The 6000-nt window shown below is 42.9% G+C and overlaps 1 long non-coding RNA gene across 1 annotated transcript in view; it reads right to left on the bottom strand.

Annotated features, from left to right (window-relative positions):
• Nucleotides 1–230: 230 nt before the first annotated feature.
• Nucleotides 231–6000, bottom strand: part of Gm14634 (predicted gene 14634) — a 59215-nt gene continuing 53445 nt past the window's right edge. The window contains exons 3-5 of the long non-coding RNA NR_045852.1: nt 4464–4537; nt 1558–1638; nt 231–921 (exon numbers count right to left, since the gene is read on the bottom strand). This is a non-coding gene — a long non-coding RNA (predicted gene 14634). The remainder of the gene's footprint in view (nt 922–1557; nt 1639–4463; nt 4538–6000) is intronic.

Below are 6000 nucleotides of genomic sequence, written 5' to 3'. Positions count from 1 at the left end.
CTTACTGGCTTGCCCTTCTTGGCTTGATGAATTTGTTTTCTTACACACCCCAGGCCTACTTGCTTAAGGATAGCAACCACCCACAATAGGCTGGGCCCTCTCACATAAATCATTAATAAGAAAATACCTTACAACCTTGCTTATAGCCTAATTTTATGGAGGCATTTTCTCAACTGTCAGTTGCCCTGTTTTGACATACCCACCAGAAAAGATGACTCAGACATGGGTTTAAGCCAATAAAAGGTCTTTATTATCTGTCCAGCAAGTATATTGGGTGTTCAGGGTCCCAGGGTAGCACTGAGCCTTTCTTAGGGTGAGCTTTTAGAAGCACAAAAACCATGATCTTGTTGACATAGTTCAGTTAACAAGAACAGTTAGCCAGAAGCAGAACTATAGAAGGCAATAAGCAAGGTCAGTACATTTAAGGACTTCGATGGATTAGCTTTTGGTTATTGTTTTGGCTAGTGGTGCTTTCTACATGCTGGATTCTATGACCTGTATTGTACTTCTATGAGTTATGCTAGAGGTCTGGGGACCTGGAACACATCCTCTCAGATAACTCTAGTTTATGTCAAGCTGGCGAAAAATTTAGTCAGCATGGGTATAAAAGGAGAGCAAGATACAAGGAGATGAAGATCCATTTTCTCCTGGAGAAGAGGGAGACAGTGGCCTTGAGGAAGTTTGAAGAAAGGGAAGCTGGAAACCAAAGCCAAGTCCACTTTTGTTTGTTTTGAGACAGGGTCTCAGTATGCAGCCCAGGCTGGTCTTAAACTCCTCATAGAGATCTGCCTGCCAAGTGCTGGGATTGAAGGCAGGCACCATCACAATCCACCTCTTGGCTGAGACTGGTTCTGATAACTGAATGTGGTGGAGTGGTCAATGGGCTGGAAACGCTGTAGAAGCAATGCTTCAGCACCAGCCCTGGTTAATGAGAGATAGAGACTGTGTCACCAACACTGAATGTGAGGCATGCAGGTTAGCCATGTCCTATCTCCCAGAGAGACTCCAGTAGAAACTTGGAGGCTCTGTCTGCTAGCACTTAGTAGTTGTGGTGGGCCGATGCCTTGTCAGCTTGCAAGTAGGGAAAACCTCAGAATTTTCATCAGTCTTCATCTTTTCTGGAATTCTGTCATAAGTATCATTTGTATTTATTTCTGTTAAGATTTATTGTATCTTAATATTTATTTACACGTATATGTGTGTGAGTGTATACCACATGTGTGCAAACCAGAAGAGGGCATCAGGACCCTGGAGCTGGAGTTACAGGTGGTTGGGAGTTGTGCAGCCATGGGTGCTGGGAACCGAACTGTGGCCCTTTGAAAGAACAGCAAGATCTCTTAACCACTGAACCGTCTCTCCGGCCCCTATCATTTTATTTTTCTTTAAAAAAACCTGTTAATTCACATTTATTTATTGGTTGTGTATGTATAAGGCTAAGGGAATATGTCCCTAGTAAGGCAGAAGGGTCAGAGCAGAGAGAGAAAGTCTGAGTGAGGCCTGAGATGGTAAGGGAGCCAGTGCCCAGGAAAACCCACTACCTCCCTTACCCACTCCTACCTATGGATGGCCTTTCTCTTCCCAGTCATTTGGTTCCCAGGCGACAGATTCACTTAATGACCATGAGATGGTTCAGAGCCCCTGGAGAATTGAGTGAAACATGATGAATACGGCATGTGGTACATTTGTCTGAACAACGAACTGCAGTAATAAACAGCCCTTGGACACTGAATAGGAAACATGCGAAATATTTAATTTTAAAAAGCATTCTGATAATGCATGAAAATAACTAAGAGTCAGGGTCAAATTAAGATCCAAATAGCAGCTATATACAAAGAAACCTATGAGCGCTAGAGAAACTAGTGAGGAGCATTAAAGACAAATAGCATGCAATCTGACTCAAAATATTTTTCTCTCATATGCATAATTAAAGCATGCTATTCATGTTCAAGGTTGCTACAAACTGAAATGAAGAGAGCAAATTACACTTTATATAACGATGCTTTGAAAAGGCATCTGGAGCTTTACAAAAAAAGTAGAAATTCAAACAAACTAGTGTTTTGGCATGCCCTCTTGTCTGTGGCTGGCTGAGTGCTGTGTGGTGCAGGTGTGAGTGAGCGCATGTACGTGTGTGCATGTGGAGACCCAAGGTCAGCCTTGGGCCGTTCTTCATGAGCCACCCCGCCCCCGTGTTGATTTAACTATTTGGGGATGGTACTTGCATGCCACAGTGCCAAGTATGGAGAACAAAGGACAACTTGAGGAGTTCATCCTCTCCTTCCAACATGTAGGTTTTAGAGCTTGAGCTCAGGTCACCAGACTTGTGGGAAAGTATCTACCAAGGCATCTTGCAGACCCCAACCTTGTTCCATAAGACACAGCCTCTGCCGCCTCCAGTCTGGCAATGTGACACAGCTTCTAGGGATAGAACGCATGTTCTCATGCTTGTATGACAGGCACTTTACTAAATGAACCATTGCCCCAGCCCTGCCATGACTTTTTGTTTGTTTTGTTTTCAAGACAGTGTTTCTCTGTGTGGCCCTAGCTGGCTTGTAACTCACAGAGCACAGCTGGCTTTCTTTTTCCTTCTTGACACTGGTTTATTCAAACCCTGACAGCTTCCCAAGGTACTGTCTTAAGTGACCACCTTCTCCAAAGGTGCCTGTAGTATTTCTTATCTCTACTACTTGTTTGGCACTTAATAATAATAGCTAGCACTTAGTGAGTAGCTATTCTATGTCATGAATTAACTCTCTAAGGACAATTACTTAACTAAACACAGCAATCCTTAAATTAGCACTATCATGCCAAATTACATTAAAGGAAGAGGAGGAGAAGGAGGAAAAGGAAGAGAGGAAGGAGGAAAAGGAGGAGGAGGGAGAGGAGGAGGAGGAGGAGGAAGACAAGGAGGAGGAAGAGGAGGAGGAGATTTCAAATCAGTGATGCTGGTCTCTTATTAATCACAGCGGCTTTTCAACCCCAGCTAACTAGCATCTCCTGTCTCAGCAACATCCCTTGAATAGCACTGGTAGGTTTGCTTCTCCCTGAAATTTCATAAACCAGGCTTCTATCTGCTACTTTTTAAAAAAGATTCATTTATTTTTATTTACATGAGTGCACTGTACCTGTCTTCAGACACACCAGAAGAGGGTGTCAGATCCCATTACAGATGGTTGTGAGCCACCATGTGGTTGCTGAGAATTGAACTCAGGACCTCTGGAAAAGCAGCCAGTGCTCTTAACCTCTGAGCCATCTCTCCAGCCTCTCATCTTCTACATTTATCTTAGTATTCTTTCAAGTTCCCACAACAGCTCATTAAGCAATGAACATTCAATGGATTTTCTAGCCCAAAGCTCCAAAACCGTCTATCTCCCTCTCACAAAGGAGTTTAAGGGTTAAATGCTACATGGTGAGGCCCATCACTGAAACATGCAACTCTCTGGTACCAATTTCTGTTCTAGTTTGCCTTCTGTTGCTGTAAGAAGCACCACAACCGAAAGCAACTTGGGAAGGAAAAGGTTCATTTCATTTTATACATTACAGTCCATCATGAAAGGAAGACAGGGCAGGAGCTAAAGCAGTGAGCAGGAAGGCTGCTTACTGCCTTGCTTCCAGGTCACACTCAGCTGCCTGTTTTTATATCACCCAGGACCATCTGCCCAGTGATGCCTATAGCTTGTTCAGAACAGGCCTGTAAACCTAACACTCAGGGGGTTGAGGCAGGAGGGTCAGGAGTTCAGGGTTATCCTTAGGTATTATATTAGTTCTCTAGAGTAACAGAACTTACAGAATAAATCTCTCTATATAGAAAGGGGATATATTAGAATGGCTTACTGGCTCTATGGTCCAGCTAGTGCAATAACGACTGTCTACTACCAAAAGGTCCAAGAATCTAGAAGTTGTTCAGTGCACAAGGGTGGATATGTCAGCTGGTCTTGAGTATATGTCAGAATTCCAAAGAAGAAGGCTCTAATGCTAGTGAAGGAATGGATTTGCCAGCAAGAGTGAGAGGAAGCAGGCAAAAAGCAAGCTTCCTTCTTCTATGTCTATGTTCATATAGGCTGCCAGCAGAAGGCATAGCCTAAAGGTGGAATTTCCCACCTTAAATATCTTGATTAGAAGTGGATCTTCCCATTTCAAATTAAGCAAAAGTCCCTCATAGGTATGCACCTCCATTTTTGGGTTTTAGTTAATTCCAAGTATAGCAGAGTTGATAAAGAAGACCATCGAGGTATGTACTAAGTTCAAGGTCAGCCTTGGAGACATGAGGCCTTGTCTCAAAACAACAGAAACAACAACAGCAATCTTCTCTCTGGGGCACAGCTCAGTGGTAGAACATGCACTAAGTCTGTATAAGGCTCCAGCCCAAAAAGAAAGACAGACAAATTAATTTTATGTTATTAAAATGACCCACAGGTCAAGGAAACTTCTTGTTACAACAGAGGAGACCACCTATGGAAACTTACAACCAGTCCATAGAGTTGTGGAGCCCAGTCCCAGTTTATAGCAAACACTCCAAACATATAAGGCTCAGGAAACACTGAAAAAGAAGAGGCAGAAAAATTATAAGGGCCAGCAGGGATCATCAAGTTTGCTGTATGAGTATGTCTCCTAGTAATACCAGAAGCTGCACTCATAAAGTCTCATTAACATGATTGTGCAATGTGAGCTGAACAAAGATGGCGGCACACGCCTTTAATCCCAGCACTCGGGAGGCAGAGGCAGGCGGATTTCTGAGTTCGAGGCCAGCCTGGTCTACAGAGTGAGTTCCAGGACAGCCAGGGCTATACAGAGAAACCCTGTCTCAAAAACCCAAAAAAAAAAAAAAAAAAAAAAAAAGATGACACTATGAACACCTTGAACTGGAAAAGGAAAAGCCCATGAGGCCTCAACCCCATACAGAGCATGATAGGCAACTCAGTAAAGCAGGGAATGGGAGAGGAGGGTATAGAGAGAGGCTGGCTTTCTTTAAAACCCAGTTATGTTAAGTGACTATGTTTTTGTTTTAATCTCAGCTGTACGATAAGAGGCTGCTTCACAACAGGTGATTATGATTTGCCTGGTGCACTAGCAGGGAATGATTTTTGCCAACTGCAGATAGTTTAATTCTGGGGACTCTGGAGAGGGTATAAGTGGGAGACCAAAGGGCCTGTGGTGATTGCTGCTGCTGGTTTCTGCTGCTGTGCTTGCTGGGTTGCTATTGCTGCACTGCTGGATTGCTAGATATCCTGACTATGAAGATTGGATTTGCCCCTAGCCACCTGACATCCCTAACCAGTCTAAAGAGGCCTACGCCCCCTTTCCCTCTAACCTTCTCTCTCTTACCTAGTTTTGGGGAGTTGGAAGGAATTAGGGTGTAATAAGGATCGAAAAGGTGGTAGTTTTAAGAATCCAATAAAATACCTAAACAAATAAGCTGACAGGAGCCTTTCTCCAGGGAAGAAAACACACCGATTGGCTGTAGAGTGCCCTGAAAACATGCATACAAGAAATATATGAGCAGAACAGGTTATAGTTAGGAATATATGTGTATGTACATATATGCAATTAGTGAAAATGAGGTCATGAATTTGAAGTAGAGTGTGGAGGACTATATGGGATGGATTAGAGGAAGGAAAGGGAAGGAGAAATGTTGTAGTTAAATATAATCTCAAATTACATTTAAAATTGTTTTGAATGGTCAACTAATGTTTGTCTGAAAGTAGTACAGATGGGGTCATTGCACAGGTCAGCTTTTTGTGGGTTACATATACAATGTCATTTGTTTTTAATGAAGAACCCAATTTTGCTCAGTTCTGGGAGGCTTGGGTACAACTGTGTAGTGGTTAATATTCCAAACCACACAGCTTCTTAGAGAATCAAGGCGCCTCTTTGGTAAGTCAACAAATGTGTGCTTTTTGCCTACACTCATTCAGATGACAGATTCAACTACCAGGTATCCAAAAAAAATCTCCAATTAGGGTACTTTGTGTGTCCTTTCTTCTCAAATACTTACATACTGTT

Source organism: Mus musculus, chromosome X, assembly GCF_000001635.26.
Source record: "Mus musculus strain C57BL/6J chromosome X, GRCm38.p6 C57BL/6J".
NCBI lineage: Eukaryota > Metazoa > Chordata > Mammalia > Rodentia > Muridae > Mus > Mus musculus.
Note: the sequence above shows the minus strand (reverse complement) of the source record. Positions and strands in the feature narration are given on the sequence as shown.